The 9,839-nt window shown below is 42.9% G+C and overlaps 1 long non-coding RNA gene across 1 annotated transcript; it reads left to right on the top strand.

The window, feature by feature from the left end:
* Positions 1-242: 242 nt before the first annotated feature.
* On the top strand, positions 243-9,475 carry LOC143692048 (uncharacterized). The gene is made up of 2 exons (XR_013179924.1): positions 243-5,823; positions 6,634-9,475. It is a non-coding gene; the product is annotated as an uncharacterized LOC143692048 (long non-coding RNA).
* The last annotated feature ends 364 nt before the right edge of the window (positions 9,476-9,839 follow it).

Raw genomic sequence — 9,839 nt, forward strand, 5'->3', positions numbered from 1 at the left:
GTCATTGCGCTCCGCCGCCGCTGCGCCCCGGTTTGGTTGGCTCTCGCCGCCCGCCTCCCCCGCCGGCCTCACGCCATTGGTCGGTAAGTGATAAGCGGGGTGGGGTTTCGGAGAGCCGCCGTTTGTGATAGGTCGAGCGGGCCGTCAGTCAGACGAGCTTTTCGATTAGCGAGCACCAGCAGGTTGGGATGCGCCTTTAAAAGCGAACGGCGGGGGAGGGGGGAGATGTCGGGAGTGGCGGGCGCCGGGGTGGGAAGAGGAGGAGGAACGAGGGAGGGCTGCGCTCGCGGGTGGAGTTGCGTAACGGGGGCTCCGTGCTGGAGGAGTGGACGCTGCTGAGGAAGGCGCCATGTCCCACCGGCGGGGGGCAGTAGGCACGTTCGTACCCCCCCCCGCCCCGCCTCGGGCGTGGCGCTCTTGACACAAGCGGAAAATAAAGGCGTCCGGGAGCGGGAACGGGGCTGTACGGAGCTGTGAGGGAGATGCTTGGTCGGCGTGCAACGGTCGCACAGAAGGGCGGGGGCCGCCCCCGCCGTTGGTTTCGCCCACCCCCGCCTCCCCCGGGAGCCCATGACAGGTGGAGCGGGCCCCGCCGGCGCGCGCGCGCCCTCGCGGCCGTCACGTGGCGTGGCCCGCCGCGCGCGCTCCGCGCGAGACGCGCAGCAAGTCTCGCGATGCCTCGAGGGCCTCGGGGCGTGAGGGCGGGGAGTGCCCGGCCCGGCCCCGGCCGGAGCGGCGGGAAAAGCGCGAGGGACGGGAATGGCGACAGCGGGCAATTCGGGCTCCTGGGCATGCCTCGAGTGTAAGTAAATCTCTGAATGTTTTTAGGCGTGGGAAGGAAAGGAGGTTTGCTGCTTGCTCTCCCTGCTTCGTACGGCTCAGCGCAGCTCCAGCCCGACCTGTAGATGAGGCATTACCTGGGCAGCACAGACTGCCGTTAGGGACTTGAGAGGGCATCTCGTCCCAAACGCCTTGGACAGGGACGGCTTCCGCTAGACCAGGTTATTCAGAGACCCATCCAACCTGAACGCTTCCGGAGATGTGACATCCACGCTTGTTCCTCTGCCTCCACACTGTCCTTGGGTTCCTCCATCCTTCTCAGCTCAACGGGGAGCCCAAGGGACCCCGTTTTCTTTATAGTGCCACACAGCCAGGAGGCTTTAGGGCTTTTTAAGTAAGGTGTTTGCAGATCATTCGATCTTGGCTCTGCTGTGGTGTGTACGAGGAGCTGAGCCCTGTTGTGGCTGTGTGAGGGCACAGCTCAGTCCCATTTTGCTGAAAATGGATCAGAACACCCTTCTGTAACAACATTGCATCAGTTCTCTGATTTTTGAGTGAAGCTCCGTGTCTGGGCTGGCTTTTCCCATTTGAATTTCCTGTTCGATGATTACTGGGTACTCTAAAGTAAGAGTAAAGCCCATTAGCTCTCTTTGGGAATTCAGTGAAGGCCAAAGAGCAGCCTATGCAATGGATGCTGCTGCTTGCTGGTTCTCCTTTAATTGCCCCACTCCAATCATGCTCACAACACTGAAGCCTGTTTCTGCCTCTATAAGTGTTAAACTAACGTGTCAGTGATGTTTTTCAGGTGGATCCTCACGTGTTTTCTGGTCCTGATGGTGCAGAGACACTGGCAGGAATGGAGACCTGGTCAAGACAAAGTCTTAAATAATGCAAATGAAGGCTCAGAGTAGTGTGTCCATGCTGCTCTTAATAGCAGACTCCTGTAATGTAGCTCTGCTTTCTGATGCAAATGCAGGAAGAACAAAAAAATGCATCTGGGTTTGATGATGTTGCATTTCTTCATAGAAGAGTCAGCAGCCACTTTGTTGAGAGGGTATAAGAGACAGGCATTTGTGTTTAAAGGACTTGCAAGTTTGAAATCCAGATAAAACCCAAGTTATTTTTGGTTCTGGGAATGGGCCATAGTCTGTTAATAGTGGGAATGCTATGATCAAACATCTGTGTTCATCTGTGTTGTCCATGGCTTCTTCTCTGTCATGGATTTTCTCAGCAGAGTTTCCTCAGGTGCCAAAATCAGTGCCAAGAGCCTGACTGGTTGGGAATGTGCCATAAATATGGGGTTTCAATGCAGATTGTTTCTCAATCTTGACTCTCAGGTGTAAAGTTTCCACTTTGCAGTATCCTGAGTATAAATCAGCAGAAATGGGAGTAGACAAAACCATTTTTCAGTGGAAGGAAAGGATTACTGAACAACAGAGCAAATCATGAGACTGTAGAAGCAGAGTGCTTATCCAGCTGAAACTTGTGTGCACCTGAATTCACAACCTCTGAGTTACCTCTCTAGTACTGTCAGTGCCACTCTTAACCCCCTATACCCTGCCTGAATTGCTGGGATGGAATTTCCAAATGCCCTTATTTATTTGTTTGTTTATTATTTATTTATTTGCTGTCAGGTAGGAAATCTGAAGGAGCAGTAGATCAGTCCCTGTTGGATACAATTCAAATCTCATGAATAGTCCAGGCATACTTTATAGTCACCTGCAGCAAGATCCATCCCTGGAAAAGCTGTGGTGTTTGAATCAGTTCCAGTTGGTTTGGTTTTCATTCCTGCTCTTGGAAGTTCTGGGCAGCTGCAAACCTTGACCAGCTGAGCAAATGAGGGCAGAGGTGAAGTCCTTAGCCAAGAGTCTGAAGAAGCTCAGGAGCCAGTGTGATCTCTGCTGCTGCTGCTGCTGTTTGAGAAAGGATTTTGAGGTGTGGAGTCAACATTATGCTCCCAATGGCTCAGGAGGCCTCTGACTGTGAGGCAAATCCTTTTGCAGCAGAGCAGGTAGAATGTGATGAGACAGCCTTGGATTCATGTGACAACATGCACGTATTGAAAGACAGCAAAGAAAAAAGCAGGCTGGCCAACAGAACCCACAGGAGGCCATTTTGTGTCCTACAAAGCATAAATCTAATACTTACATTGTTGCCATCTTGATAAATTTTAGTCAACCTGCCTGAAATAATGTGGCTATTTGGCATGTGAGGGAAAGCAGCATAAATGAATAAAATCTGCCAATAGGTCAGTTCTGGAGAAAGCAGCTTCATTAACACTTCTCTTTTTCTGCAGTCGTTTTCTTTACTATTGTTTTCTTTTACTCCAAGGTGAAAGAAGAAAAGCTTAAACTGCTAAACTATTTTCTGGATATTAGGAACAAAAATCCTGTGTGCTTCCTTTTTGTACTTTGGCAGTGGCTTTTCTATTGTCCAGGAGTTAGCAGTAAAATTACCTGCAATTTACATGTTCCTTGTACTACCCACATTAAAGTTCTGGTGGGTGTTGTGTGATGATCTGTGTTTTGACACCATGTGGTGGTCAAGAAAGTGGGAAAGCTGATCCAAACCCCAAAGTTTTGGGTTGTTTTGGGGTTTTTTCCTCACAAAAAATGACAAATGCTTTTGCTGGCAATAAGGAAAACCAATACATGGATAGGAGAATTATTATTGAAAATAGGAAAAAATCATCACAATGCTGTTTATCACTATGTTGAAGAGAAAATTGCTTTTTAATCTCAGAAGTACTTTGCTAGCTTTGGGTAGTAAGGGGAGTGAACTAGTCTAGGAAATTGGTTCTTATAAAGAAAGAAAATACAGGGGTTTTTTAAATGAAAGGTTTAAAAATAAAGTCTAAATGTTTGGTTATAGACCCTTATTATTATTATTCTGTCTTGCTTGAATCACGTAGTCATTTTTGTCTGTTGCAGTCTCTGTCCTTGGTTAGCATGAGTTTAAAATTAAAACCTGGATTGTCTTTGAAAGGCTTAATGCTGGAATTCATCTGGGGTTAAGTGGTAATTCATGGTCATAAGAAGTCCACACAGTCACCAGGTAAGCAGTAATTTCCATCCCTGTGCAGCAGCATGGCAGCAATTCAGTCCAAACATGGAAAACCATGAATTTGTGTCACCACCTTAACTGTGTTCTGAGCTGTTTGATGACATTCAGAAATCAGGGCATTTTGGGGTGTTCTGTAGATTTGCTGTGTAAGAGAGACCAGTTCTCTGCATGCCAGCATGAACACAGGGACCTCTTTGCTGAAGCTCTACCAGTGAAGAAACAACTGCTAGAATATCTGTATCCTATTTTTGCAGTACATAGATCTATGTTATACCAGCTGACAGTTTCTGCTGACTTGGAGAAATAAATAATGTCAAAAATTATCCTTGTCCAGGATGTGGTTCCTTTACAGTGCTACCGTTGGTAGATTTTACATGTTTTCTCAATTGTGCCTGTACCTCCCACCTCCAGCACTTTTGGTTGTGTCTTTGGTGTGCATTCCAAATGTGGAAATGCTTTCATTTATGGTAATAGTTTTAGGTGAATATCTGTCTTCCCCCTAGGAAGCAGATGTGGCAGTTTATGACTTGATACCTTCCAAAGAAATCACTTGTTTGACAGGAGATGATCCTGAACAAGGATCTCTGCTCTTCCAAAACCGTGCAGAGAAACTGAAATTTCTTGCATGTGTTTCCATGCAGGAATTTGAGAAGCTGATAATAAAATACTTTGTATGTATTACCTTGTCTTCAGATTGACAGTTGTAACTTCATAGAATTTGGCAAATGCTGTAAAGAAGAGGGAAAAAATCCCATCTTTTTATTTCTGTGGTCTTTTTATATGTATTGACTTAATATTAGTTGCTGGGCTTGGAAGTGAAAAACAGATCACATTTCTAAACCAGCTCTGAGCAAAATTATGATGGTTTTTGTGTAAACATTTGAAAAGAGCCAATCCTGATGCTCAGTGACCCAGGTGAATGGATATCTTGTTAACTTTTGCTAATCCTGGGACAGAATCCAATATTATTATCCAAAATACTTCATTATCTGGTATTTTTGTTTTTCTCCAAGAACAGAGGATGCCACGTGCTCTTACTGGATTTAATTTAGTGTTTCATACACAAATATTTTTGAGCAAGTATCTGGGAATAACTTATGTTAAAGGCCTCAACTGTTGTGTATGTTGCTTTTTATGTGGATGTCTAAAAGGACAAAATCCTCAATAACTAATCTAAACACTTTTTGGCTGCATTGTCTTTTTCTTCTTCAGCCACTTTTAAAATCAGGTATTTTGCACAGGTAATGGTAGATACTAAATCTTGTAATGGTGCCCAGGTGAGAGTTTTAAAGGTGCAAACAGCAGGAGCAGCTTTGGGACGTTGGGTGTGGCAGAGTCAAAGCCTCAGCTCAGGAAGCTCCATCCTGCACTTACTAAACACAAAAAATGACAGTTCTCTGTCCTTGTCCAAGCAGTTTAGGATTCCCTCTCCTCAATGTGTGAGTCAGAGCATTCCAAATGAAATAAAACATCATGCTTCAATCTGCAGACTTAGTTGCTGTAGGACAACTCTTCTATTTTTGAATCTTCCCAAAATGAGGTGGCATTCCATTAATTTGATGTCTAGGGCACAATGGGGTTGTACTCAAAGCATGTAAATGTGTTCATCATATGTAACTGGAAGATAAGGAAAACACCAAACTGAAATGTGCTTGCTTTTGTTTGCTCTTTTTTTAAAAATGTTCTTAAGTTTGCTATTATCCAGAGGCAAGTTATGTTTAGAATTTTTCTAGGAGTGCTCCATGTGTCTTCTGCTTGTCAATAAGAGTTGGATCAGGCCTCTCACAGAGCTGCAAGCCCACCAGGATGATGTGAGGAAGACAAGTAGTTTCTACCACAGCTTGACTTTGATGAAATCCAAAGCTAACCCTGCCTTTAAGTACATTTTTCCTTGCATCCCCCTTCAACTGCACTTCAGCTGGGAACCTGTGAAACAGGAAATCCCTGGGAATGGTTGGGAGGATTTCCCATCTTCTCAAGGTACAGTTTGGTTTCTGTTTGGAAGTTTGCAGTTGTGTAATTGTATAAATATACTCAGTGCTACTGAAGTCAGTTTGTGAGTTCTTTAATGGTGTTTTGGTTTGGTTTTTTTGTCTGTAAATGAGTCCTGTGGTGGTTTTCTCTTCTGAGGAAAATCAAAACAGTGATTTTCTCCATGGATATGTAATCCCAAACTGAAAGCTGAGTGAGAGGAAGGAAATTGCCATTAGTCTCAATGGGACAAAAGTTTCTTGGGAATTGGGGCAGCAAAGGGAAGCTTCATTGGGAATCTGCAATGTTTTCCAAAGCCTTGATATTCTTAACTTGGTATTTTTCTGCCACTAGTGGATACACAAAATTTCACTGGAAATTGTGAATTCAAATCTTAACATAACAAAACACTTGTCTAATGGCTTCTTAGTATCACTGAGAAGAAAGTCTCTCTATTCCTTCCTCTCAATCAAAAATATCCACATCCCCTGATGAACTCAGATGCTTTACATACAGGCATCCAAGCAACTCCAGTCTGGTCTAGAGACCATTGAAGTAATGATGCACCTGGCACTGTTTTAAAGACATAAAAGTTCATAACTGCACGGATATGTCTCTTCCCAAGGGTGATCTGTACAAAAAAGGACCAGGATACAGCCTTGAGAAATTTATATTGCTCCTGTTTAGATCATAGCTTTTGTTTGCTATACAGAGAAGGGGACAAATGTGTGATTTTTAAGTACTTCTGTTGTCTATTGTGTAATTGGTTTGGGATTTTTAGTAAGTGATTGGTTTTGTTTTTATTACATATTCCTTCAGTGCAGGCATATCTCTAATGAAAAATCCCACCATCCCAAGGATGTGAACCTGCAGGTTCTGGAATACCTTCTGAAGAGACTTTCTGCTCAGTAAAGATCAAGCCCCATTTTTAATGGATCAGTCCAGATAAGCTCAAAATTTAAGTGCTTATCAGAGTTCCTTTTTTCAGGAAATCAAACAGGACCCAGGTTTTCTTGTAAATTCAGTGTTATCCCTGGTTTCTGTTACATTAACCCATGCTAAACAAAATGTCCTGCACTATTTATGCTTCTGTCTCTCTGAATACAATATATATGATTAGTGAAGAACAACACACCTACTGTTAAGCCTCTTTTATGAATTAGCTATGAATTTATGAATTTTTTCATATCTATTAGGGGTTACTGATTTTGCAGTGTAGGTCCTTCTTGTCAGTGGTCTGCAAAAAGCACATGGGAAATACAAGTAGGAGGGTCAGAGTTTGTGTCTCCCAGGTGGAATGGTTTGGTTCCAAACCCTGCCATGGGTGGGTGGTTTGGTGCTGTACAAAAAAGGAAGATCCCAACAGCAGCTGGTGGTGCCCAGCAGTGGGACAGGAGGAACAAGCAGGAACTGATGCCCAGAAGTTCCACCTGAACATGAGGAAGGATTTCTTTTCCTGTGCAGTGAGTGAGCACTGAACAGATTGTCCAGAGAAGCTGTGGAGCCTCTCTCACTGGAGATCTTCCAGAACCCTCTGGACACAATCCTGTGCCATGTGCTTGAGCGGGGAGGTGGCACCAGATGAGCCACAGTGGTCCCCTCCAGCCTGACCCATCCTGTGATTCCGTGAACAAAGAGGAGAGGAAAGAGCCAAGTGTGTGAGGAGGGTTTGGGCAGTGCTTGGACAGAGGCCTTTTCTGTAGCTGAATTCTTCTCACCAGTCACTCCACTTCTCTTTCTGTCCCTGTCGTGTTTTCCACTAAATGTGTAGAACATGAATGTTGTGTTAAAATGACAAAGTGTCTGACAAAAAGCAGAAAGGATCATGTGGTTTGGGGTTGGTTTGGTTTTTTCCCCCCAGTCTTAGCCAAACAAATGACTGTGTCAGCACTTTGTCAAAAATGACACAGCAAAATGATGGTGCCTCAGGAGGGGTCCCATGACATTTATTTGGGAAAAGCACCCCCTGCTTTTGACAGTCCCCTCCCTGCCACTCTTACTAACCCTGTGCCATCCCTCAGCATCACTGATTTAACTGTTTGCAAAGCTATATTAGAAACTGAGGCAAAGTCATTGAAATAGCCTCCATTAAAAAAAAAATAAACCAGCCTCCACCTCACTCCAAAAAAAAACCCAAACAGAAAAAAACCCCAAATTAACCAACCAAAAATCCTCAAACCCCCAGAAACTTCCAGACGGAAGGTGAAAGCCACTTCCAGACAACTTTTATGGTCATTATCCCCGTGCAATATTGTGTGGCACGCTGAAAAATATTTAGGAATAACACCAATTTAATGTGAAATCAAATGCCAGAACGGATGATACAGTGGTTGCATTATTGAGCAGCATACTGAATTCAATTAAATCTTGTCTTGTTAATAAATCTTGCATCACTGCTGACAGCTGCTGTGAAGAATCCCGAGATTGTTTTGTAAGGACGTTCAGCCTGTTCCTAGCGGTGCCTGAGGAGCTGGTGGATGGCTGCCCAGCACAGTAAAATGATTGCATCTTCTGAGGTTGACTGCAGATTGCTATCACAGTAATAAAAACCAAGTTAAAAATTACAAAAACCTGGTATCTCTAAAAGCTTATGAGCCATAGAAATGACCTACTACTAACTCCTTGCTACCTCTGAGTAATTGTTTATTAGGTTGCTGGTTAGATTTTAAGTTGGAAGAATTGGACAAATTGCTGTTAGTCTTTATCACAATCTCTTTTTTTGCTGTTCTGATGCAGCAGCTGTTACTGGGAATCAAACTCCTGATCCACAGAGAAGGAGGAATAACTCATTTTTCCAGATAACACTTGCTGCATTACCTGTGTACACATTTCTTTCCCAATGGAGCATGGGCAAAAAGGAGCAAGTTCTACACAGCCAGCAAGGCTAAAAAAGGAACATAATCTACAACTGATGAAACTGGTAGATTATATAGGAAAATAGTTCACACTCTTCTTTCATTCTAAAGAAAACTCTTACCAATTTTTTCTATCTGATTTTTTTCCACTGTTCTTGGACTTTTTTTTTTTTTTTATATCACTATTTACAGAAACTTTTAGGAAAGAATTTGTGTCTTTTATATTAATTCTTAGGTTTATAACTATAAAGATTATCTTCCTGAACTAACCACTCCCTCTTAAGCCCAGCTTTGAAATGTTTCCATTATGCTTGTTGGGAAGTTTAGGAATTAGAGATGTCCATTCAGAAAAGTATTTAAAGTAATGATAAATAAACAATAAAGACCATGAGGCTTAAAGATTAAAAATTAAACTTCTAACTACTATCTCCTTGCTTTGCAGCCTTAATATGTGCACTGTGATTCCTCCTCTACATTAACATTCAGAAAGTTTTTCCCCATGAACATGTAATTGTTTGTATTAGAAGCTTAAATGTTGTACTCAAAATTAGAATCATGCCTGTGGGTATTTAGAATGGAAGAATAATACCAGCTAATGACTTCAGAGTAACTAGTAAAATTACATCAGGGAGAGTACTTCAGATTTTGCAGATTGGCCAAATTTATATTGATGAGAAATACATAAGATTTAGCTCAGTAAAATGTAATGAAACCAAGCATATATTGAGGAAAGGGAAGGGTGCAGGCTTATTTGTTGTGGAAATTTGTTAACTTTTTATTTCAGAGATAAATGAAGCTCTGCTTTATGGAAATTTCTGGTTATTTTTCTAAAACATTGTTACACCTTTTGATGTAAGCAGTTATATGGTCTTGCAGATAGATTTCTTTAGTAAATTGAATTTATTGGAAGTTGTTTCTTCACAACAATAAATGCATTTCTTCACCAGGAGTCCACAAAGGCATATTCCTGTGCAGAAAGAACTCAGTTTGAAATGCGAAGGAAACCAGAAGAGTTGCAGTTCAGAGTTTTCTAGAAAATTACTCCATCACTTTTCTGGCTGTTTTCACCTTTGTAACATCTTTTTATGTTCAAAGATAACTCACACCTCCCCTGAAGAATGCACAGCCCTTACCCTGGGCTGGCTCAGTGGGCTCCAGCACTCAGGTCAC

This window comes from Agelaius phoeniceus, chromosome 2, assembly GCF_051311805.1.
Source record: "Agelaius phoeniceus isolate bAgePho1 chromosome 2, bAgePho1.hap1, whole genome shotgun sequence".
Taxonomy (NCBI): Eukaryota; Metazoa; Chordata; class Aves; order Passeriformes; family Icteridae; genus Agelaius; species Agelaius phoeniceus.